This window comes from Vulpes vulpes, chromosome 9 (genome assembly GCF_048418805.1).
Source record: "Vulpes vulpes isolate BD-2025 chromosome 9, VulVul3, whole genome shotgun sequence".
Taxonomy (NCBI): domain Eukaryota; kingdom Metazoa; phylum Chordata; class Mammalia; order Carnivora; family Canidae; genus Vulpes; species Vulpes vulpes.
Genome location: NC_132788.1, coordinates 56,098,486 through 56,124,984, shown reverse-complemented (window position 1 = coordinate 56,124,984; position 26,499 = coordinate 56,098,486). Strand labels below are relative to the sequence as shown.

Here is a 26,499-nt window from a genome sequence, read left to right as displayed (position 1 = left end):
CAACAGGAAAGGAGAAACAGGTTTTTTTTTTTTTTTTTTTTTAAACTTGAATAATTTGGGGTAGGAGGATGTAAATTAATCTCTCTTTACCTTAAAAGAAACGAGTAATCCAGACTCTTGGGCCTCTTACTCTTTCTGTGGGTCTTTCTGGATAATGACTGAAACACACTATCCCAAGTCACAGAGGGCTACTGAGCAGTATTTTCTTTTTCTAAGACCTCGGAGACCAGATGTATCGACTTCCTTTGGAAGTGCCCTGTGGCTGAGGCCATGTGGTTAACATGTGGCAACAAGCATAAGCCTTACCCATAATAAAATCAACACCCCAAACCAAATGTGGGCAATTATGTCCTAAAATAGGCTTGCACATTTGGAATATCTAGATGGGGACTGGCTCATTAACTTCCAGGTCTCATTTTTAGATTAAGTTGTACCCGTTTAATTAATCCAAAAAATGACGATTTCGTTGATTCATGGAAAGCCAGTCCTAGCTGCCTCTTTTAGAGTTACACTGTCAAGAGAAGTAACTCAACATTTGAACCACGGTAGAACTCAAGAATCGGAAAGCTACCAAGTACGCAGAGTACGAATTTCGAGGCTTCGCAGGCCTTCCGGCGGAGTATCCCACCGCCCTAGGGCCAGCGCGCCTTCAGGACCCTTGGCACATGGCCCGCCGGGCCCCCGACCCCAGCACATGGCCTGCAGACATACCCCCGAGCCTCCCACCCGCAGCCTCCCCCCAGTAAGTTCCCGCCAAATCGCCCCTCCGTCCCGCATCCGCGACCCCAGAGGTCTCAGGGCTTCAGTCCCAAGGGCGCACGGGCCCGGGCCGCCGTCGCTTGAGGCCGCGGCCTGGGGCGCGGCCTGGCCCTGGGAGAGGCCCCGAGGCCCGGCGGCCCGGCTTCCCACACGGAAGGAAGGGCGGCGGGGTGGCCCGACTGCGGCAGCCCGGAAACCTGGACCCGGGACGGCTGCAGCAGCCGAGTTTCCCGCCTGACGCAGCAGCAGAGCAGGCCAGAGCGCGGCCGCCATCGCCGCCGAGCCGCTCCCAACCTCTCCGTCCGCCTCGGCCACCGCCCGCCCCGCGGATGCCCCCCGCCCCCAGGCCCTGCTCCGGGCGCTCACCTTCGGCGTCTGAGCGGGTCCGCAGCGGCGGAGACTCGGACGCGGGCCCGGGGAAGGCGGCTCACAAGGTAGCGGCTGTTTATTTTCAGGGTCCTTGCCTGCGCCACACGCGGGTCTGCACACGGCCCCACACACGCCGCTGCGCACGGCTCTCCTCCGCCTCGCCCACGCGGCCAATCAGCACGCGGAGTTCCGCCGTCCAATCAGAGCCGCCCCCGAGGAGGGCCGCCCAGCTTGAGCGCGGCGCGGCGTGGGGCGGGCCTCGGCCTCCGCGCGCCGCGGCCTTTCCCGCCGTGCCCCGCGCGCGGCCTTTCCCGCCCGGAACCGCCGGCCCCGACTCCATTCCTGGCGGCTCCCCACGCCGGGGAACTTGGGTCGCCCGGGCCTTGGTGGTCTCTCGCGGCAGCGGGCGCCGAGGGGTGCCAGAGGGCAGGTCTTCGTGAAGTGGCTGTGATTAGCGTGGGGTCAGGGAAAATTCCGGCCCCTTCTGGGGCTCAGGAGAAGCGCTTGCCCCCGAGCTTGTGGCTCGGACTGGCTTTACGAGCTCGGCCCCGGTTCCTAGAGCTCGTCAGTTGGTTCCCGGTTTCTAATCCGCACATCCCAGTTCGGGGGGAAAGTCGCAGCTCCAAGTAACAAGTTACTGTGGCCATGGGTCCCGGGCCCCGAGTTTTGTTTTGGTTTTTGTGTGACCCAGGCAGAGCCTGGAACGGCCACTGCTTACACCTCTTAACGGTAGACCCTCCCCACCGCTCCCTATGACCATCTGCCCCCCCAAATGTCCCAGATGAGGGATGGGACCTGCCCTGCGGAGGGAGGGCCCCGGGACCCTCTGCCTCACGACACACCTGGGACCGCTTCACGCATCGGTGAATGACATCCTGCAACTTAGGGTAGCAAGTGCCAGGAGAGCCACCTGGCCGGGCTCTCGTGTTCAGGAACGGCCTCTGGTTGGGATCCCTTACCTTCTCCCAAAGAGACTGTGCGTGTCGTCATTGATACTCTTTCAGGATGAAAACAATGTAAATTATTGAATGTGAACTAAAATTTTCTAGAATTGTGAGTGCCATCTTGGAACAGCTTTTGTTGGAAACAGGAAAAAAAAAATAGAAGTACCCCAGTCTCTTGAGCTATAAAAGCCCTGAAATTAACTATAGTCTCCTACTAAAGCTTAATATGCTCAAGGTTAGGATGTAGCCCATATTGTTGGCTGGTACATCCCGGAGATTTACTTCTCATTCTTTTAATGACCATGGTACTTGAAATGAATTGCACAGATCTATTACGATGTTAAAACTGCTGAACAGTCCTTGTTTGTAGCATTAATTCAGTGAGTAGCTGTGAAGACTCCAGCTGTTCTTTGCCTTTAGTCTCATCTCATTGAATTCTCCCAGTCCCCAGGCTGTATGACTTTTGAAATCATGTTTACAGGGAGGCACAGTGGTTAAAGAGCTCAGGTGATAGGAATCAGGCATTACATCTGGATTCAGATCACCAGTACTTAATCATGGTAGTGCATTTAGCGACTGTGCTCAACACAGTATTTGATAAAGGTTAGCAATTATCTAAGAGTGAATGAACTATTTCAAGGACCAATGACTTTTTAAGCTTTTTTAAACCAAGACAACTAAAGTAAAAATATTTTAGAATTCAGTATGAAATGTCCTATTTCCAGTAAGATTGAATTGCCTGTTTATGTATTGAGTTATATAACACCACAGTTACCAATAATAAAACAGTGTTTTGTGCTTACAGAGTTTTATTCCCAAGAATCTTACACAGCTTTACAGATTTCCCCTCCCTAACAGATTAATCTTTATAATATCTCAAGGTAAGTAGTAGGATGGTAATTGAAGACACTTAATCATTCCATGATTTCCTAAGCCCAAGCATTGAGTCAGTATTAGTGCAACAGGCTAAATGGAGGAAGTCCACCTTGGGTACATCCAAGAGGACTAGTTAAATTGTCATAGTAACCATAAATTCCTATTTTTGTCTGACTTTGACTTATCACTCCAAACACAATGCTACATAAAATGTTTGATATTTATTATAGACCCAGGGACAGAATGTTCCTAATGTTAAAAAAAAAAAAAAAAAAGGGTGGGTGTGAAATAGTGGACATAATGTTCTTCTGTAGGTTTCAAAAGACTTAAGTGGAAGGAATGGAAACATAATGTGGTCTTCACTTCTCAGCTCTAGGAGTAGTAACAGATAATGGCTCTTTTCTACCTGGCATCCAGCTTTCTGTAATAACTATTACTATTAACAGAACCAGACTGATCATGAGGCATTCTGTCTCCAGAGGTTTATGATGGAATTTAACTACAGTCATTTGTGTTTGGATATGCCCTTGGGTACACGTATCTCACTAGAGATGTTTGAAAATAAGAAAAGAAAAAGCCACTCCACTCAAAAGATAAACTGCCAACCATATATGAAGAAAGAGTCCCTATCCTGGAAATGTATTTTCTCCTCTCCTCCCTTCCAATGTTCAGTCTTACCCAGTCTACCCACACATACTGTGGTCAGCAGTGTGTTACAAACGTGACTAGTTTAGACATAGACTTTGCCCTTGAAGATCTTGCAAGATGTAATGGGCTATAAGAAAGTATTAAGTGTCCTGAGGAGGACCAGCTAAAATGCTATGATTCAGCATGATTCAGGATTCCTTAAAATACCAGTTGAGCAGCAATACCTGCCAACTCTTAATTTCCGCTAAAATGCCCAATTGCATAGTACATGCCTTAAATTCTGCTGTCAAATGGAGATGATATCGTATCTGTTTTTCTAAATCCTTCCATGTCCTGTTTTCTCTGCCTACAGGGAAAGAGGCTCTGTGACTTGACTTGGAAAGTAGGCAACTAAAGTTAAGTGTAAATTGTTTCACCACTCCTGTCTGCTTCTGAAGCTAAAACATAGTTTACTAAGCTAAATCCCGAAATATTATTAGTTATACTAAGAATAGCTAGTAGTATATATAATTTCTTTAACAGGGCTTAGCATAATTACCATTAAAGTGTTATCTATGATTTTTATTATTATGGAGTGCTTATTATATGCCAGTCATTGTTTATAACCTCTTTATAAGTTTACACAAAACCTCATTGAGATACGTACTTTTATTAATCCCGTGAAGAAATACAATTCCAGAAGATTCATGTATTCCGCCAAGGGCAGAGAGTGAATAGATGACAGGGCAGGCTTCAGAGATAGAGTACGTGCTTAAATACAAAGCTTCCAGCCTCCTAGTAGTTATTGAAACCCAATCTTACAATTTCCCATTGACTCATTAAAGTGACAGTATAGGGAATACTAACATGGTAAGGAAAATATGAAACACTGGGGGCACCTGGGTGGTTCAGTGGTTGAGCATCTGTCTTCAGCTCAGGTTATGATCCTGGGGTCCTGGAATCGAGTCCTGAATCTGGCTCCCCATAGGGAGCTCGCTTTTCCCTCTGCCTGTGTCTCTGCGTCTCTCTTATGAATAAGTAAATAGAATATTTTAAAAAATATGAAACACTAATAATTTAGTGAGCATTCCATCAGTTGGCTTCCTCCTCTATGATCTCAAATTGAAACTATCTCTACTTCTGCAAAATAACTGGCAAGAGAACATCATTTGAAAATAGTTTTTAAAGGTTCAAAATAAAACCACCCATTTTTTTCTTATAAGAAAAGCAGATGCGGGATCCCTGGGTGGCGCAGCGGTTTGGTGCCTGCCTTTGGCCCAGGGCGCGATCCTGGAGACCCGGGATCGAATCCCACATCAGGCTCCCGGTGCATGGAGCCTGCTTCTCCCTCCGCCTGTGTCTCTGCCTCTCTCTCTCTCTCTCTCTGTGACTATCATAAATAAATAAAAAATTAAAAAAAAATTAAAAAAAAAGAAAAGAAAAGCAGATGCATTCATTTAAAGTAACTTCATATGGATCATATTAGCAGTGAGGCTGATCATCATCTTCATATATTTGTAGGTTGTCCAAGTTTCCTCTTTTGAGAAGGGCAGATTTTGCTCATTTTGTTGTTTGTCTTTTTCTTATTGATTTGAAAACATTCTTTTTATGTTTGGGATACTAATCCTTTATCAGTTACATGAAATCGTATGTGTTGACATTTGGTGATCATTGTTTCTCAATGTGATGCAAAGTTTAGAAATGGATAAAGAATTTTTGAAACTTGGATTTGGATAATTGATGAAGAGACAGTGATTTCATTCAGGGAATGTTACTCAGGGCTACCCACCAAGAGTTTGGGGAGACTACTGCAATCCCCACACTTTGTAGTGCCTCCTTTGCATCTGTTAAATGCCAACAATATAATGGCATGTTGAATGCTAGGCAGAGCATATCAAAATTTCTGCCTGCTTGTGAGCAAATGCCATGAGTCCTTAGATTTGCCTTTAGCAAACCCTTTGCTTCATTTGGCGGGAGGGCATTCAGATGCATTTATTGCATCACAAAACTATGATTTTCAGCATTTTAATCAGCCCTTGGAAACTGCTGACATCATGATGTACTCCTTCACTGGTGTTTCCATTTTCCCTAGCACTGCAGCCAGAATTTAGAATCCTGACTCACCCTTCAGCCAGCCACAGAGAATGCTGATCATTCTGGTATGGTCAGTGCTCACAAAGTGACTTTGAAAGGGGAAATAGCTTTTGGACAAACCAAAATCAGTGCAATTTCAGGTAATAGTGAGGCTTTTCCTTTTTAACTTTCTCTTCTGCTCAGCTGCTATCCTTTCTCCTTTGACTGACAGGGAAGCCACACTTCTGCAATCCTGGCCAGAAAGCTGTGGATTGTACGAGCTGGCACAGCCAGTGCTGTCCTTCTGAGCTCAGTGAGTTGTCTTTCCCATCTGCAGAGAGTCTCAGCTGGGGCGTGGCGCTTACAGTGAAACAATCTGCATAGCTGAATTAACAATTCCAAATTTAGCTCTCATTTCAATAAATTACCTTATAAAACATTCACTGGCCAAAATTATCTTCACTAGTTTATTTATAAGAACATTGCAATTGTTCATGGTTATTGCCTGTGAAGAAACTGATAAAGTCTCTTATAATTTCCCCTCGTAAATCACAGGAAAAAAAATAAAGGCAAGTATCAGGATTTCTAGGAGCATGAAATTTATGCCTATGCTATACAAATAAATGTTAGGTGTGTCTGGGTGTCTCAGTTGGTTATGCATCCAACTATTTTTTTTTTAAGATTTTATTTATTTATTCATGAGAGACACAAAGAGAGAGGCAGAGACACAGGCAGAGGGAGAAGCAAGCTCCATGCAGGGAGCCCGATGAGGGACTTGATCCCGGGGCTCCAGGATCATACCCTGGGCTGAAGGCAGACCCTTAACCACTGAGCCACCCAGGGATCTTTACCTCCACCATCTTTAAAACAAAACAAAACAAAATAAAAAATCAAAATGAATGTTAAAGAAAGAGGCTTTGGATATTTTCAAAGGGTAATGGTGAGGATTAAATAAGGTATTCAAATGGAAGATGCTTTGCAAATTCCAAAGCGTTTTGCCACGGTAAAATATTATTAAGATCAGTTTCTGACACACCTAAGGCATGACATTCCTTTTCTATGCTGATTTAAAACAGATAAAGACTGTATCTTGGACATGTGAATAGGCAATGCTAATATTTCTATTGCATTTGAAGAATGACTGGAAGTAATTTCTTCCCTTTATTTAGCGGCTGGCTTCCCCACTTGATGCAATAAAAGTTCTCAGGGGCCTGAAACTGACTCTCAGACTTCTGAGGCTGAACGTTTATCCAAGATGAAGTTTGCTTTGAGTGGCACAGAATTCAAAGACAGCTCTGGACTAAACTAAAGGGGGTGGTTAATGTGATCTCCGTACTTCCTATTTTCTTCCTTTTTGACACCTCAAATACACATCTAGTTTCCTAGGGATTTCCTGAATCAATCTGGGCCAACTTCCATTTCTCTTCAAGGTTGATGTGCCCTGCTCTATCAGGGACTATCATTTTATCAACCAACGCAAGCTAGGGTAATAACTTCATTTATATAGCCCTTCATAGTTGCACATAAACATTCAGCCAGCATTCATCGAGAGATTATTATGTGCCACATTATCCAGGGTATTTTCACCTCTGTTTTAGTACAGAAACTTCATGCGGTGCCTGGGTGGCTTGGTTGGTTAGGCATCTGCTTTGAGCTCAGATCATGATCCCAGCATACTGGGATCAAGCCCCGCTTCAGGCTCCCTGCTCAGCAGGGAGTTTGCTACCCCCTCCCCTTCTGGCCCTCTCCCTGCTTATGCTCTCTCTCTCTCTCAAATAAATAAAATATTTTTTTAAAAAAGAATCCTCAGATTCAAGCATAACTTCTCTAGGTAAGATCTATGTATTTATGTAGGAGGCACCAACCTCCTTACCTAGTGTTTTTCACAGGGTGGGATGTACACAATACTTTCAGGTGGTATATGGCAGGGCATCAACTAAAGTTACGTCATATGGTATAATAAAGTCTCATTTCAAGCTCTTTCAAGCCTTCTATCTATCTCAAGGGGAAGTCTCAGTTTGGTGCTTACCAGTCTTTTTTGTTTTGTTTTGTTTTGTTTTGTTTTTGTTTTTTTGTTTTTTTTTTGCTTACCAGTCTTTAACTCCTCTACCACGCTGTATTTAACCTTTCTTAATGAGGAGAGCATAGTAACCATCTAGAACATTATTCATTTTATTATGATAATAGACAAGTTACACTGTTTCCTAATTTGTGTAATCAAATTTCCTCTTACATTCACATCCACACATAGATATTTTATTTCATTGCTGAAGCAGCTAAGAGTAAGAAGCAGACTTTGGGCATTTTTAATCAAGATAAAATTGATAAAAACATATTAGTTTTAGGTGTAACAATATAATGGTTTGACCTTTGTATATACTGAAAAATGATCCCCACGATAAATCTATTTAATAGTCATCATATACATAATTACACATTTTTTTCTCATTATGAAAACTTTTACAATTAATTTTCTTAGCAACTTTAGAATATATCACTCACTACAGTCACCATGGTGTACATTATACCCCCAGGACTTATTTATTTTATTACTGGAAGTTGTACCTTTTGGTCCCTTTCACCTACTTCACCTACCACCCTCCCCCTGCCTCTGGCAACCACCAATCTGTTCTCTGGATCTATGAGTTTTTATTTTTTATTTTTTTGGTTTGTGTGTATATATGGGTTTTATTTTTTAAAGATTTTATTTATTTATTTGACAGGGACAGCATGAGTGGAGAGAGGGGCAGGGGCAGAGGGAGAGGGAGAAGCAGACTCCCTGCTGAGTGGGGGGCCAGACGCGGGGCTCCATCCCAGGACCTCGTCATCCATGACCTGAGCTGAAGGCAGATGCTTAACTGACTTAGCCACCCAGGTGCCTCTGTTTTTTTTTAGATGCCACATAGAAGTGAGATCATATAGTATTTGAATTCTTTGTCTAACTTCTCTCACTTAGTATAATCCCTTCAAATCCATCCATGTTGTCGCAAATCGCAGGATTTCCTTCTCTCATATGGCTGAATAATATTCCATACACACTTTCTTTATCCATTCATCCCTCACTGGACATTCAGGTTGCTTCCAAAAGTTTCCTCTTAGAAATTAAGAAAATGAGGGGAACCTGGGTGGCTCAATCAGTTAGGTGGCTGACTCTTGATTTCGGCTCAGGTTGTAGTGTCTGGGTTAGATCGAGCCCGCTGTCAGCCTCCATGAACTCAATACAGAGTCTCTCTTCTCTCTGCTCCTCCCCCTGCTGGCACTCCCTCTCTAGATGGATAGATAAATTAGATAGATGGATGGATAGATGGATAGATAGATAGATAGATAGATAGATAGATAGATAGATAGATAGATAGATAGATAGATAGATAGATAGATAATAGATAAAATATTTTTTAAAAAGAAATTGAGAAAACAAGGGGGCCCTGGGTGGCCCAGTTTCGGCTCAGATAATGATCTCAGGGTCCTGGAATCAAGCAAGCCCTGTCTCGGACTGTACACTCAGCAGGAGTCTGCTTGAGATTTCTTTTTCTCTCCCTCTCCCCCTTCCCTCTGCTCACATGCTCACGTGCTCTCTCTCTAAAATAAATCTTTTTTAAAAAGAAATTAATAAAATGGGACACCTGGCTGGCTCAGTTGGTGGAGTATGTGACTCCTGATCTCAGAACTGTGGGTTTGAGCCCCACATTGGGTTCAGAGATTGCTTAAAAATAAAATCTTTTTTAAAAAAGAAATTAAGAAAACAATACTATTTACAATTGCACCAAAAAGAATAGAAAAACTAGGAATAAATTTAACCAAAGATGGAAGACTTGTACTTTCTTTTTCTTTTTTTTTTAGACTTGTACTTTCAAAAACTATAAAACATCAATGAGGGGCGCCTGGGTGGCTCAATGGTTGAGCACTGCCTTCAGCTCAGGTCATGATCTCAGGTCCTGGGATTGAGCCCCACACCGGGTTCCCTGCTCAGTGGGGAATCTGCTTCTCCTTTTCCCTCTGCCCTTCCCCTGCTCTTTCTCTTGCTCTTGTTCTCTCTCAAATGAATATTTATTTTTTTAAAGATTTTATTTATTTATTCATAGACGAGAGAGAGAGAGAGAGAGAGAGAGACAGGTAGAGGGAGAAGCAAGCTCCACTCAGGGAGCCTGATGTGGGACTCGATCCCAGGCCTCCAGGATCACAACCCCAGCCAAAGGCGGCAGTAAACTGCTGAGCTACTGGGGCTGCCCCATGAATAAATATTTAAAAAAATAAAATACAACATCAATGAAAGGAATTGAAGATGACACAAATGCAAAGACATTACATGCTCATAGATTGGAAAAATTAATATTGTTAAAATGTCCATATTACCCAAAGCAATCTACAGATTCAATGCAATCCATACCAAAATATCAATAGCATTTTTCACAGAACTAGAACAAATAATACTAAAATTTGTATGGAACCACGAAAGATCCTGAATAGCCAAAGCAACCTTGAGAAAGAAGAATAAAGTTGGAGGTATAACAATTTCAGATTTCAAGATACACTACAAAACTGTAATCAAAACAGTATGGTACTGGCACAAAAATTACACATAGACCAGTATAACAGAATAGAGAGCCCAGTAATAAGCCTATGATTATGTGGTCAATTAATCTATGGCAAAGAAGGCAAGAGTATACAATGAGGAAAAAAACAATGTCTTCAAATAAATGGTGCTGGAAAAACTGGACAGCTACAGGTAAAAGAATGAAGCTGGGCCATTTTCTAACACCAAAAATAAACTCAAAATGGATTAAAAACCTACATATAAGTCCTGAAAAAAATATCCTAGAAGAGAGCATAGTCAGTAATTTCTCTGACATCAGCCATAGCAACATTTTTCTAGATAGGTCTCCTGAGGCCAGGGAAACAAAGGCAAAATAAACTGAGGACTACATCAAAATAAAAAGGATTTGCACAGTAAGGGAAACAATCAACAAAACAAAAAGACAATTTACTGAATGGGAGAAGATACTTGCAAATAACATATCCGATAAAGGGTTAATGTTCAAAATATAAAAAGAACTGGGGATGCCTGGGTGGCTCAGTGTTTGAGATTCTGCCTTTGGCTCAGGTGGTGATCCCAGGGTCCTGGGATCAAGTCCCACATCAGGTTCCCCGCCTGGAGCCTGATTCTCTCTTTGCCTATGTCTCTGCCTCTTTCTGTGTCTCTCATGAATAAATAAATAAAATCTTAAAAAAAAAAGTGGGACTCTTGAATTTGGCTCAGGTCATGATTTCAGTGTGATAGGATAGAGCACTGCATCGGGCTCCATGCTCAGCATGGAGTTTCTCTCCCTCTCCCTCCACTGTCCCCTGTTCCCCCCACCATGCTCTCTCTCTCTTTGGCTCTGGAAAAAAAAGAGAGAGAGAGATGATCTCAAAATATATAAAGAACTGATACAACTCAACACCAAAAAAACAAATCATCCAATTAAAAAACAGGCAGAGGATCTGAATAGACATTTTTTTTCCAAAGAAGACCTACAGGTGACCAACAGACACATGAAATGATGCTCAACATCACTCCTCATCAAGGAAATGCAAATCAAAACCACAGTGAGATATCACCTTATACTTGTCAGAATGGCTAAAAACAAAAAGACAAGAAATAACAAGTCTTGGTGAGGATGTAGAGAAAAGGGAACCCTCTTACACTGTCGGTAGGAATGTAAATTAGTGCAGCCACTGTGGAACACAGTATGGAGTTTCCTCAAAAAATTAAAAATACAAATACTGTATAATCCAATAATTCCACTACTGGGTATACACCAAAGAAAAAGAAAACACTGATTTGAAAGATTTATGCACCCCTATGTTTACTGCAGCATTGTTTACAGGACCCAAGCCATGGAAGCAACCTATTCATCCATGGATAGACGAATGGATAAAGAAGATGTGATATATATATATATATATATCACCATGCAGTCATAAAAAAGGATGAGATTGTGACATTTATGACAACAGGGATGGGCCTATGAGGCTTTATACTAAGTGAAATAAGTCAGACTTAGAAAGACATGATTTCACTTATATGTTGAATCTAACAACAAAAACTAAAAACAACAAATAAAACGCAGACACAGGCCCACAAACACTGATGGTTGCCAGAGAGGAGGAGGTGAGGAGATGGACAAAATAGGTGAAGGGTAGTAGGAGGTACAGGCTTCTAGTTACAGAATGAATAAGTCATGGGAATAAAAGGCACAGCATAGGGAATATAGTCAATGGTATTATAACAATGTTGTATAGTAACAGATGATAGCTAACTTGTGAGCAGAGAATAATGTTGAAATTTGTCAAATCACTATGCTGTACAACTACTGAAACTAGTGGAACATTATGTGTCAACTATATTTACATAATTTTTTTCAAGTTTCCTCTTAAAATAAGAGTAAAACATGAGTTGATTTAAGAACAAATATGGGACACCTGAATGGCTCAGTCAGTTAAGCATCCTAGTCTTGATTTCAACTCAGGTTTCAAGATATACCTCAGGGTTGTGAGATTGAGGTCCATGTTGGGCTCCACGCTCAGCAGGGAGTTTGCTTGAAATTCTTTCCCTCTGCTCCTCCCCTAACCAAAATAAATCAATAAATTTTTTAAAAAGATTTTATTTATTCATGAGAGACAGAGAGAGAGAGAAGCAGGCTCCATGCAGGGAGCCTGATGTGGGACTCAATCCCAGGACTCCAGGATCAGACCCTGGGCCAAAGGCAGGTGCTCAACTGCTGAGCTACCCAGGCGTCCCCAATAAATCTTTTTTTAAAGAGAATAAATATGAAGTAAATAAGAGCAGAGGAAGTACAACAAAATGTAAACAATTCCAAAGATAGCATGAAGGATAGGTAGATTTGGCAAAGATGGAATGGAGGGTATGCTAGGGGTGCAAGTGTGGGAAAGCAGGTGAAATTCAAAGGAATCCTTAATAGTGGAAGAGGAGAAGGGAAGTACATGGGGATGGCACTTCCAGAGCCTCTTACCTAATCCAATTTTAGTATCTCCCTTTGAACTCTAACAGGCCTTGAAGATCAGCTGCCAGAGTAATTTGGTAATTATGGTGGAAGGAAAGATCCTCAAGAAATACACTACTGTTGTTAAAAATAAAACACAAGATCATTTTTTTCCTTTGAATATGGCAAGGACGCTGTTGAGTAATCATAACATGTTGGCCAGCTATCCTTGAGCATTAACAATGTTTTTAAATTGAGGGAGGGAAAAAGAAGAGGGCAGAAACCATTTCCTGTTTCCTACTTCTGTGTGCAGAGTTTTCAGAGCAGAAGAACCTGGAGCCCAGGGCTGGTACTGGGAACCATAAATGTCTGACTGCTGTTCAACGAGCTTTTCCTGTTGGCTTGCTAATCCCAGGAAATTGTCTACAGGGCTGTTTGGTCAGGGTGAGGAAGGTAGTGAAAGGCTAATAGAGGGGATGCTTGAGAGCTTCAGCACATATGGTATGTATGTCTGAAACATCCAGTGTGGGTGTGGGTCTCCAGATGCAGGCAGCTTTCCAAGTTCAGAGCAGCAATCTCATTCTGCGTGTGTGTGTGTGTGTGTGTGTGTGTGTGCAGTGCACATACCTGCGCACAACACTGTATGTGCCCTTGATTAGTGGAAGATTGGAAGAACAACACAGAATGGTAAAACCTCCCCTTGATATCAACAACTCCAAGGATACCAACTGGCCCTAAGACCCAACTGGAGGGTGACAACTGTCTTTGATTTCTAGCCCTCTACCTTTTCACAACTCCCTTTCCCACTCTTTACCATTGTCTTGCCCATACTCTTAGGTAGTGATCTCAATTGAGTAAAAGAGCCAACAAAGAGCTTCCTTTTTTTTTTTTTTAAACAAAGAGCTTCCTATTGAGAGGTTAGAACACATTAGCCTAGGGTCTTAGCTTTTCTGGGATTTCTTCCATGGGTCCTTTATGAAGAGCCCATTAAATCCTTTGTGGTAGGTGTCGTAGGGAGGCTAATAAAGGACAGGCTCCTCAAGGTTCCTCACATCATAGACACAGATCCTCATTTACTTCTTTATTCTACCCACTTTTAAGACCTTTATATGTTCCAATATAAAGGAAGGACACTATATTGGGTTATTGTGTGGGGACATAAAAGGTGAAACTCTAGTTGAATTTCCACAAAAGGGAGGGATCCATGGGTGGCTCAGTGGTTGGGCGTCTGCCTTCGGCTCAGGTTGTGATCCCAGGGTCCTGGGATCGAGTCCCACATGGGGCTCACAGCAGGGAGCCTGCTTCTCCCTCTGCCTGTGTCTCTGCCTCTCTCTCTGTGTGTCTCATGAATAAATAAATAAAATCTTAAAAAAAAATCCACAATAGGGAAAAAAAGAGAACTCTGAAAAGTAAAATCTGAGGAAATCTTTGAAAACAAATCTCTTCATTTCATTATATGATTCTACACTACCCTTGGAGGTCAAAGGTAGGCAAAGTCTGACTAATTTCTATAGTACCAGTACCTAACAGAGTAACTAGAACATCGGTCTTCAGTGAATTATTATTGAATGAATGAAGATTTCATTTTCCCTCTCGGCGTCACGCCTGAGATTGCTCAGATTGTTCATTATCTTCAGAGCCAGCATTTATTACATCTCACTTGAAAGTCGCTAAGACAAGGCATTTTCCACAGGCTTTTCCTGTTTTTCTCAGTACTGGCCAACCTTGATTTGCTGGTGACATCAGTTGGCTTGTGTTTTATGCTGGCCTTTGCAATGATACAGTAACAGAATCTGGAATCTCCAGAATTGATGTTAACACAATTAGTTTTAAAATGGAACTACCATAGAAAAGGAAGTTTGGATGCTTACCTAACAAGAGGGTTGGGAGTTTAGAATGATGTATGTAAGAAGCACTTTTTACACTGTAAAGTGCTGTCCATATTTTAGCTACTATCATTATTAGAATACCAGAAAACTACCCATACAGTCTTATAAAGAAGATACTTTTACTCAAGGATACTTTTACTCAACATGACAAAGCAGTGGCTCTCCAATATTTTTGGTTAATCATTCTGGCAAAACACCTCAACACTTTCGATCTCATTCACTTTTATCTAATGCAAGTGTTTTACCCGAGTGAATGGAAAGAAAAATACTACTTTTAATTCCCAGTTTCCAATAATCTTCTGTTAAGAAAGAGAAACAGAAATAAAAGAATTGTGGAAAGGAGTTCAAGTACAAGAATAACTACAATTACATTCTTCATCAACTCCTCCAAGATCAACTATCAGTAGTTCTTTTTTTGTCTGTTTGGGTTGTTTGTTTTTGTTTGTTTGTTTTTTTTTAAGTAGGCTTCATGCTGGCCTCTAACACAGGGCTTAAATGAAGGACCCTGTGATCAAGACCTGAGCTGAGATTGAATTGGGTGTTTAATGGACTGAGCCACCCACATGCCCCAATGATTAGATTCTTGATGAAGCAACAGGAAGCCAAGCTAAGGACTAGAGAAACCCAGAAAAAGGCTCAGAGGAGGAGAGACCATTAAACATAAGACCTACCACAGTTCCTGCTTTCACCTCTCAATCTTTAATCATTGATGTTCTCAAAGGATCTGTCCTCAACTGCTCTCTCTCCTCACTCCCTAATTTCCCTGTTTCAATTACCATTTACCTAAGAGGAAAGGAGGGAAGGGGAAAGTTACCTAAAATAACTTAGGGATGGAGTAGAATGAAAATGATTCAAACAAACTTGAGCATGTGAGCCTCCTTATTCAGATCTAGCTAGTTGTCTTTGGAGAAATGAGATTAGGGTTTCAGGTGTCTCATTTTGTTTTGTTTTCTGGGCCTTTTTTCACCTCATTTTTTGACAGAAGTTGAAATTCTTGGTTTTTAGGACAAATCTCCCAATTTCAACTATTGACAATTTATTTTTAAAATTGCAGAGGAGGGGCACCTGGGTCAGTCAGTCAGTTAAGCATCTGTCTTCAGCTCAGGTCATGATCTGAGTCCTGAGATCTAGCCCCACATTGGGCTCTCTGCTCAGTGGGGAGTAGTCTTCTCCCTCTGTGCTCTCTCTCCTTCTCAAAATAAAATTGCCGAGGATTTTTATGGGAGTGAAACTACTCTATATGATACTACAATGGTGTATAAATATCATTATAAATTCCTCCAAACCCGAAGAACATACAATGCCAAGAGTGAATCCTAATGGAAACTATGGGCTTTGGGTGATAATGAGTCAGTGTAGGTTCACTGACTATAACAAATACACCATTCTGATGGGGAATATTGATAGTAGGGAACAGTATGCATGCGTCCGGGCAGAAGGCACAGGGGAACTCTGTACCTTCTACTCAATTTTTTCAGGAACCTAAAACTACTCTACTATATAGTGTCTATTAAAAAAAAAAAAAACTACTGTGGCCAAATGAAACCCATTAGTAGTATGCATAGACTGTGGTTAGCAACCTGTGACTGTACATTTTCTAGCTTTACCCTGCACTTCTTTCTTGAGCTTGAGACCTGTTTCTTTAATTAGAATGTGGATAAATTAACTGGGGCATTCCATAGACTACTCAAATACAATCTGTTTAAACTACAATACATCTTCCTCAACATACAAACAGAATGAAACTTGCCTCCCATCTTGAAGTCCTTGTTGATCACAGTCCATCTAATTGTCCAGATTAGAAAGCCTGCTGTCATCTGTGACCTGATCTCTATTTCATATTTCATCTCCAATTCCTTTATTAAACCTTTACTGAGCATTCCCTAAGTGCTAGGTACTATGCTAAGTACTGAGGATACGAATATAAAAAAATGTAGTCCAGGCTTCGGGGGGAAAGGTGGAAAGGGACAAGTATTTGCAAAACAGTATTTACTAAGTGTTATAATACATTTATATAAAATGACTCGTGACCTTTTTTGTTAACTTGAAAGTCTTTATTAAGTGACTCATGAATTGGGGAGCATCCCATTTAGCAAATAGAAGGGAGCTCCCCCTCATGACCTTCTTTAATCTGCACAACCTTATGAAGTAGGTATTTTTTTTATAACAGCTTTATTGGGATAAAATGGATATGCTAAAAAAGTCACCCTTTTATAGTGTACAATTCAGTGGGTTTTTGTACATTCATAGAGCCATGCAATCATCACCACTATCTAATTCCAGACTTTTTTTTTTTTTTTTTAAAGCAGTTTTAGATTCACAGCAGAATTGAATGAAGAGTACAGAAAATTCCCACATTCCTCCCCTGGAAACCCTGGCAAGACTGCTCATTTTACTGTCTCCAATTCTGCCTTTTCCAGAATGTCATATTGGAATCATATAGTATATAGCCTTTTCGGATTGGCTTCTTTCACTTAGTAATATACATTTAAGTTTCCTCCATGTCTTTTGGTGGCTTGGTAGTTCACTTCTTTTTAGTGCTAAATAACATCCCATTACCTGGATGTACCACAGTTTACCCATCCATTCACCCTACTGAAGGACATCTTGGTTGCTTCCAAGTGTTGGCAATTATGAAGAAAGCTGCTATGAACATCTGTGTGAAGGTTTTCTGTGCATAAAAGTTTTCAACTTCTTTGGGTTCACATCAAGGAGTATGATTGCTGGATCCTATGGTAAGAGTATGTTTAGGGGTGCCTGGGTTAAGTGTTCGACTCTTGGTTTCAGCTCAGGTCATGATCTCAGGCTCATGAGATCAAGCCCCATGTCAGGCTCCAAAGTCTGCTTGGATTTTTGCTCTCTAACATTAATAAGCAGATCTTTTTTTAAAAAAACCCTCTTCTTTTTAAATTTATTTATGTTTAGAGAGAGAGAGAGAACACAAGCGAAGGGAAGAGCAGAGGAAGAAGGAAAGAAAAACTTTAGCAGACCATTCACTGATCTCATGACCTGAGCTGAAAACAAGAGTCAGACACTAAAACAATTGCACCACCCAGGGTCCCTGAGTATGTTTAGTTTTATAAGAAACTGCCAAACTGTCCTTCAAAGTGTCTGTACCATTTTTGCCTTTACACCAGCAATGAATCAGAGTTCCTGTTCCTTTGTCAGCATTTGGTGTTGTCAGTGTTTCAGACTGGCCATTCTGATAGGTATGTAGTGGTATCTCATGGTTGTTTTAATTTGCATTTCCCAGGATGCCTGGGTGGCTCAGTGGTTGAGCATCTGCCTTCGGCTCAGGGCCTGATCCCAAGATCTGGGATCGAGTCCTGCATCGGGCTCCTTGGGAACCTGCTTCTCCCTCTGGCCTGTGTCTCTGCCTCTCTCTGTCTCTCTCTGTCTCTCTCTCTCTCTCTGTCTCTCTCTCTCTCTTTCTCATGAATAAATAAATAAAATCTTTTAAAAAATAATTTGCATTTCCCTAATGACATATGATGTTGAGCATCTTTTCAGATGCTTATTTGCCACCTCTGTACCTTCTTTGGTGAGATGTCTGTTCAGGTGTTTTGCTCATTTTTTAATTGGTTATTCCTTTTCTTAATTTCAAAGTTTAAGAGTTCTTTGTATATTGAAAATATATTTTTATTTAAGATTTTATTTATTTATTTGATGGAGACAGAGAGCACAAGCAGGGAAAGGAGCAGAGGGAGAGGGAGAGGCAGACTCCCTGCTGAGCAGGGAGCCCTACTCAGGGCTCAATCCCAGGACCCTGAGATCATAACCTTAGCTGAAGGCACTTAACCTACTGAGCCACCCAGGAGCCCCTCAAAATTTATTTTTTAAGATTTTATTTATTTGGGATGCTTGGGTGGCTCAGTGGTTGAGCATCTGCCTTCGGCTCAGGGCGTGATCCTGGAGTCCCGAGATCAAGTCCCATATCGGGCTCCCTGCATGGAGCCTGCTTCTCACTCTGCCTGTGTCTCTGCCTCTCTCTGTGTCTTTCATGAATAAGTGAATAAAATCTTTAAAAAAAAAAAAAAGGATTTTATTTATTTATTTATTTATTTATTTATTTGAGAGGGGGGGAACATAGGGAGAGGGAGAGAATCTCAAGCAGATTCCACATGAGCATGGATCCCAATGCAGGGCTCACTCTCACGATCCAAGCTGAAAGCAAGAGTCAGATCCTTAACCGACTGAGCCACCCAGCACCCCTGTATATTCAAAATATTTAAAAATTTCTCTTGAGACTTCTTCTTTGATCCATGTGTTATTTAGAAGTGTGTGTTCAATCTCCACATATTTGGGGACTTTCCAGCTCTCTTTTTGTTGTTGATTTCTAGTTCAATTCCATGTAGTCTGTGAACAGGCTGGGACCACACAGTTACCTCTCAGTACATGGCAGAGTTAAGGCCCTGAGTACTGGCACCACTGAATCTGCTGAATCTGAGCCAAGTCTGACTGTAATGTTAACCTGGAAGGATTAACTGTCTTTTTAAAAAGCTCCCAAATCTCTACTTCTCTTTGTATTAAACTGATTTATGAAAGTTAAAAAAAAAAAAAGCTCAGTGTTCAGTAAAAGACGACTAAGCAGATTGCTGTTTAACAAGCCAAAGACTAAATGAACAGAACTATGTGGATTTGAGGTAGATGCTCTAACTGAATTTTCTTTTTTATCTTGGTAAAATATAGCTAACATAACATTTACCATCTCAACTATTTTTTATTGTACAGTTCAGCAGCATTAAGTACATTCATGTTGATGGTTATCAACATCACCCATCCCCAGAACTTTTGCATCTTCCCAAAATGAAACTCTGTACCCACAAAACAACAACTCCCAACTTCCCCTCCCCAACCCGTGGAAACCACCATTCTACTTTCTGTTTCTATCAGTTTGAAGATTCTTAGAATAGAGTATTCCTCACCTAAGTGGAATCATACTATATTTGCCCTTTCGTGACTGGCTTATTTCCCTTAGTATAATGTCCTCAAGGTTCATTCATGTTGTAGCATGTGTCAGAATTTGCTCCCTTTTTAAATCTCTATCTGAACTTTTATTTCTTCATTTTGTTTCCCATTAAAACTACAACGATCAGGGATCCCTGGGTGGCGCAGCGGTTTGGCGCCTGCCTTTGGCCCAGGGCGCGATCCTGGAGACCCGGGATCAAATCCCACGTCGGGCTCCCGGTGCATGGAGCCTGCTTCTCCCTCTGCCTGTGTCTCTGCCTCTCTCTCTCTCTCTCTCTGTATGACTATCATAAATAAAAAAAAAAAAAAAAAAAAAAAAAAAAAAAAAAAAAACCAAACTACAACGATCAAAATCAGTCCTGATTTTACAAACAAAGGTACTGAGCCGAGGCAACCTAAAGACACAGCTGTCCAAGAGGAGCATCCGGTGTGATGTGTCCATGCTGGCTTCCTGGCCCTCTCCAGAGGCTGCCTTTGCAATGATGATCATTAGGACAAGGAGCTCAAAGCTCTATCGACTGAGGCTGAGAAATAGCAGAGTATTATTTAGTTTTCTTTGCCAAAGAGAATCTAAATTGTGCTGAATCAGAGCAACTGTAAACATTGTTTGCTTTTAGATATTTCACTTTATCCCACAGGCTCTGAGATAATCAGCCTGTGTTCTGGAGCTGTGTTTCTGAGAAATAGATACAAATGAGTCCACAAAGTCCATAAACAAAGTATCTTAGGACTTTCCAATCTAGGACAAACCAATTAATATAAATCATGGATTGTATTGCATTATACAAATCTTTACAAAAAGTGTGCATTAATTGATGCAAGGAAATTTTTAGTCTATAGGAAAATGGCAACGTATAAAACATTTAATAATGCCTATTCTCATACTTTAACATTCTACCATACACTTTTTTCATACAATATTTTCTAAGTACAATAATTTTTATTGCTTCTTCCTATCATACACTTATCGAACTGAAGTCAAAGCAATAACTGCTAGTGCATCTAGAAAACAATCCAACTAGGAAATATTGCTTTCTTACACTGTATTACCATAAAGAATATAATTATATTCCATATTTATAAGTATATGCATAAATGTAGCATATTTATATTATTATAAAGAATATATATTTTAATATCTGTAAAATTAATGGTATTTACTGATTTAAAAAATTACCCCTAACATATACATTGTGACAAATAAATGCTGCCTTGATGATTTTATCAGTATCCACCACAGGAGGAAAATTCAAGACAAGATAAATACTTCTATTTAAAAATACATAAAATATAATAACTATATTTCAAATGTATATGGACTGTGAACTTGAATTATTCTGTATGAATTTCAGTTAAAACAATTTTTAGGGCATAAACCACCAATTTTTAAGGCATAAGTTTAAATATAATTATGACTTTTAAAAATTTCAATATCAAGTTTGGGCATATTAGAAATATTATGAAGATATACTATATAATTGGTTCTTTTTTTCGCCAAATAGCAAGACAGACAATCTTCTAAAAGACTAACTCAGACATTACATCTTCCAACATCCTCCATGAAGCCATAAGCCCCCCAAAATTCAGTGACTTGCTGCTGGTCACAGAGCCAAGAGACCAACCCTTTCTGAAACCCAACAGATTCTAATAAGAAAGTTCTCAAGGACGTGAAAAAATACATAACAAAGCAGAAATATGCTATAATAAGGGATATAAAATAGCTTTGCTCAGAATCTTCATAGAGTGGGATCTATTACAATTAAGGAGAAAGGTAATCACTACAGAATTAAATACTAAAGCCAAAAAGAAAAGAAAGCCTTAGAGATGGCACTGCAATAGCCCAGAAGCAGGCAGTTTACACAGAAGTGATTTCCTAATCCTGGAACAACACTGCAGCAGGCCAGGAGGGGAGGTGGTTTGGAGAAGTTTCTCTTATTTTGGCCTTGCTCGAAACCCTCTGTTGCCCTTGTGCATTGTTGGTAGGAATGTAAAATGGTGCAGCCACAGTGGAAAACAGTTTGGTGGTTCCTCAAAAAGGAACCATATGACCCAGAAATTCCACTCATAGGTACAGATCCAAAAGAACTGAAAACAGGGGCTCAAACAGATACTTGTATGCCAATGTCCACTGAGGCATTATTCACAGTAGCCACAAGGTGGAAACATGCCAAGTGTCCATCAATACATGAATGGATAAACCAAATGTGATATATACATTCAATGGAAAATTATTCTGCCATAAAAAGGAGCAAACACAGAAAATAACAAGTACTGGCAAGGATGTGGAGAAATTAAAATCCTCATGCTTTGCTGGAGGAAATGTATAAATGATTCAGCTGCTGTGAAAAACAGTTTGGGTTCCTTAAAAAATTAAACATAAAATTACTATATAACCCAAGAGTTCCTCTCCTAGCTATATACCCCAAAGAACTGAAATCAAGGAGTTGAACTTGGCCAGCGCCTGCCTCTGCTTGAACCACTTTCTCAATATTGGTGTACAATATTTGTACACCAATATTCACATCAGCATTATTCTCAATATTCTCAATATCTCAAATCTCACTTTCTCAATATTGGTGTACAATATTTGTACACCAATATTCACATCAGCATTATTCACAAAAGCTAAAAGGTAAAAATGACCAAACATCCAAAAATGGATGAGTGTATAAACAATGCATGAATGGATAAATAAATAATCAGGCTTAAAAAATAAAGAATTTCTGGGGCACCTGGCTGGCTCAGTCAGTAGAGCATGCTACTCTCAATCTTAGGGTTGTGAGTTTGAGCCCCATGTTGAGTAGAGAGATGACTTAAAAAAATTTTTTTAATCTTTTTAAAAACCTTTAAAAAATAATAAAATTCTGATATATGCTACAACATGGGTGAGCCATGAAAACATTATGCTAAGTGAAATAAGCCAGTCACACAAGGCCAAATATTATATGATTCCACTTATTTGAGGTCTCTAGAATAGTCAAATTCCTAGAGACAGAAAATAAGATGATGGTTGCCAAGGGCTTGGGGAGAGGGAGTGGTAGTTGGTGTTTAATGGAGACAGTATCAGTTTGGGAAGATGAAAACATTCTGAAGAAGGATGGCTGGGATGGTTGTGCAACAGTGTGACTGTACTAATGCCACTGAACTTAAAAATGTTCACTTAAAAATGGTTAAACTGGCAAATTTTATGTTATCTCTATATATATTTTAAAGATTTTATTTATTTATTCATGAGAATACACAAAGAGGAGAGAGAGAAGCAGAGACACAGGCAGAGAGAGAAGCAGGCTCCATGCAGGGAGCCTGATGTGGGACTCGATCCTGGGTCTCCAGGATCACACACCCGGCTGCAGGCGGGGCTAAACTGCTGAGCCACCGGGGCTGCCTCATGTTATCTATATTTTACCAAAATAAAGTAAAAGCAAATGAAAACATGACATATTTAAGACATCCCCCCCCTTATAAAAGGGGAGTGAACTCCTGATACATTCTACAACATGGATGAATCTTATTTTTAAAGATTTTATTTATCTGAGAAAGAGAGGGAGTATGAGCAGGGGGGAGGGGCAGAAAGAGCGGGAAAAGCAGGCTCCCTTCATTGAGCAGAGAGCCTGATGTGGGGCCCCATCCCAGAACACTGAGATCATGACCTGAGCTGAAAATAAATTCATAGAAGCAGAAAGTAGATCAGAGGTTATCAAGGGCTAGGAGAAGTGGGGAATGGGGAGTCATTGCTTAATGAGTAGAGTTTCTTTCAGGTGATAGAAGAGTTTTGGAACTAAGTAGTGGTGATGGTTGCACAGCACTATAATTAATGGCATTTAATTGTACACTTAAAAATAATGGAAATGGTCAATTTTATATAGATTTCCCCACCAAAGACTAAGAAACAAAAAACAACAAACCAAAAAATCCTTCAGTGGCTCCACAGCTTTGCAGAATTAAAAATCCACACCTATGGCTGGCAGGCAGGACCTCCATTCTGCCTTTCCAGACATTTTTCCCACAAGTCCTTCTACCTCTTCGAAGCTGTCTTGGCCTATGCCCAAATCCTACTGGCCCAGCTCCACATAGCCTTCTCCAATTCCCAGTCTGAGAGTCTGGCTCCCTCCGGTGAGTAACCGGCCACTCCTGCACCATTTACCACCCCACCCAGACCCCTCCTAGGCCTCAACTCTGAGTCATCTGGGCTCACATATGGCCATCTGCTCAGCAATTGAATGGACCAAGAGAGAAAGTGGTTCAAGCAGAGGCAGGCGCTGGCCAAGATCATGCCTCAGGGAACAGTAGACTTAAGCAGAAAGGCCACTGGACTTGCTGTCAGGAGATAGATGTTCCAGGTCCACCTCTGCCACCACCTAGAACAGTGACCATAGGCAAGCCCCTCTCTGGATCTGCCTTCTCTTTTGCAAAATGAAAGGGCTGGACTGAGATCTCTAAGAATGCTCCTAGTTCCAGGGCCTAGAGACCAAATTTGGGAACACAGTACAAGCAAGATAGAAATAACTTTCTTTCCTACAATTTTCAATTGATGATTTTATCCTCATCAGGGCACCTCGGCAATCTCAAAAGGTTTCTTGAGAAATAAATGAAAAAAAAAAACCAAAACAAAGCACAGTTTTGGGGCTGACTTATCCAGTAACTTTAGTGTTCATTATGATATCAGGGTTTTCACAAAAGAAATTATCCAATGGAGATTTTAGTTATTCTCTCTATGCTTAGCCCACAAACATCAGCCTAAGATGTTGAGCAAAACCTGGATATTAATAATGAATAGCTTAATGTAGAAATCAAAGAAGGCAGTGAAACGGGTTGGCAGTGGAATATTATATGGCATCGACAAGGAACAAAGCAAGACTCCCTGCCACTACACGACAAGTCTCAATCATATACTGTAGGACTCCCCTTTACAAAATGTTTGGATGTGGCTGAAGCTAATTGATGGTGATTCTCCTGATTCCACCACATTCCAGCTTAACACTTAGGTATTTAAAATAAAATATGGAACAACTGGGAAAAATATTTAAGGCAGTTTAACTCATCATTTTCACTTCTGGAAAATGATCTTAATGAAATGTTCAAGTATATGCACAAATATTTAGTTGTAAGGATGCTCCCTGAAGGATTGGCATTATGGACTGTGTCTCCCCCAAATTCCTATGCTGAAACCATAATCCCCGATGTGATGGTGTTTGGAGGGGAGGCCTTTAGGAGGTATTAGCTCGTGAGGATGGAGATTTCATGAATGGGATCAGTGCCCTTATAAAAAGGGGCTAGAGAGCTAGCTTACTCCTTTTCCACTGTGTGAGGACTCAATGAGCAGATGGCCATCAGCAAACCAGGAAGGGGGCTCTCACCAGACATCACATCTGCCAGAACTTTGATCTCGGATTCCCAGCTTCCGGAACTGTAAGAAATAAATGCTTGTTGTTTAAGCCCCCCAGTCTATGATAATTTGTTATAACAACCAAATGGAATAAGATCATTATTTATAATACTGAAAAAGAAGAAACCTAAATGTCTAAAGATTACAAATTGGTTTTATATATATTATATAGATAGATATGATAGTGTATGTATAAATAAACATACACCAGTAAAAAAAAACAAAAACAAAACAAAACAAAAAAACATACACCAGTATACATATGCCACCATAATCAGTCTATTAATATATATGCCAGATATATATCATATGTATATGTAATTAAATAACATGTAAATATATTTATATTCTACCTACATATATTTACTTATGTTAGTGTATCAATACAATGAAATGCTATATAGCCATTTAAAATCTAATTATATATATATGTAAACATATATAGCCATTAAAATTAAAGAACTGTATTTAATAACTTAATAATAGTAACTAACATACACTGACCTTAATTAAGTGCTCCACATATATTCTCTCATTTAATCTTTTTTTTTTTTTTAAGATTGTATTTATTTATTCCTGAGCGACACAGAGAGAGAGAGGCAGAGACATAGGCAGAGGGAGAAGCAGGCTCCCTGCAGGGAGCCTGATGCAGGACTTGATCCCAGGACCCCGGGACCATAACCTGAGCCAAAGGCAGGCACTCAACCACTGAGCCACCCAGGTGCCCCTCTCATTTAATCTTTATAATATAACTCCCTATGATAAAATACTCACATTTTTTATTTTTATATCTGAGAGCAATGAAGCATGGGGGTTAAGTAACTTGTTCAAATCACCTAGTTAATCAGTGACAAGCCCAGAACATATCCATTAACCTGTTTAAGTGAAAAATAAGGTATGTAACTGCTTGTATAGTATTATCTCACTTTTATTGCTGTAGCTTTTATTTATTTATTTATTTATTTTTCAAAATAAAAGCCTGCGGGCACCTGGGTGGCTCAGTCAGTTAAGTGTCTTCCTTTGGCTCTGCTCATGATCTTGCAATTCTGGGATCAAGCCCTCTGTCAGGCTCCCTGCTCAGGGGGGAGCCTGCTTCTCCCTCTCCTGCTCCCCCTGCTTATGTACTCTTTCTCTCTCTATCAAATAAATAAATAAAATCTTTTTTAAAATTTCAAAATATGTGTCTGTACAGATAGGTAAAACATAGCAACATATACATACATACATAACACATGCATAACCTCAACAAAATGTTATCAGTGGTGGGATTATGAGAAATTATGACTTTCTTCTTTGTTTATATGTGTGGAGTGGGTGTGCATATGAACTATAACTCAAAGGCCTAGTTCTGGGCACAGTATCTTATCAATTACCAACATATGGGAGCTGCCCTATCCTAGGGAGGGGGTCAACTTATCATATCAGTATCAACATACTGGGGTTGCCTATTTGCATATTTATAAGACCTAGAGCAGAGACAAATGTGCACTAGTCATACCTAGAAACAACATGCTAGGGTTTGCTCATTTGCATGGAGCCCATCAGATGAGACTATGGGAGGCCACGGGAAATGATTTTCTTGAGGCAATAGATCTCAGAAAGCCATTCCCCACTCCAGAGTTCAA

At 40.6% G+C, this 26,499-nt stretch overlaps 1 protein-coding gene across 12 annotated transcripts in view; it reads right to left on the bottom strand.

Annotated features, from left to right (window-relative positions):
• CNBP (CCHC-type zinc finger nucleic acid binding protein) overlaps positions 1 to 26,499 on the bottom strand; it is a 68,099-nt gene that overhangs the window by 11,248 nt on the left and 30,352 nt on the right. For 2 of the 12 annotated variants that reach the window (XM_072720166.1, XM_025991576.2), the window contains exon 1: positions 1,126 to 1,304. The exons of 8 other annotated variants lie outside the window; for them this stretch is intronic. The gene's annotated coding sequence lies outside the window, so the exon portion shown is untranslated. Of the gene's footprint in view, positions 1 to 1,125; positions 1,357 to 26,499 lie in introns of those variants that run through there. 2 more of the 12 variants (XM_025991572.2, XM_072720170.1) reach the window with 2 other exon arrangements.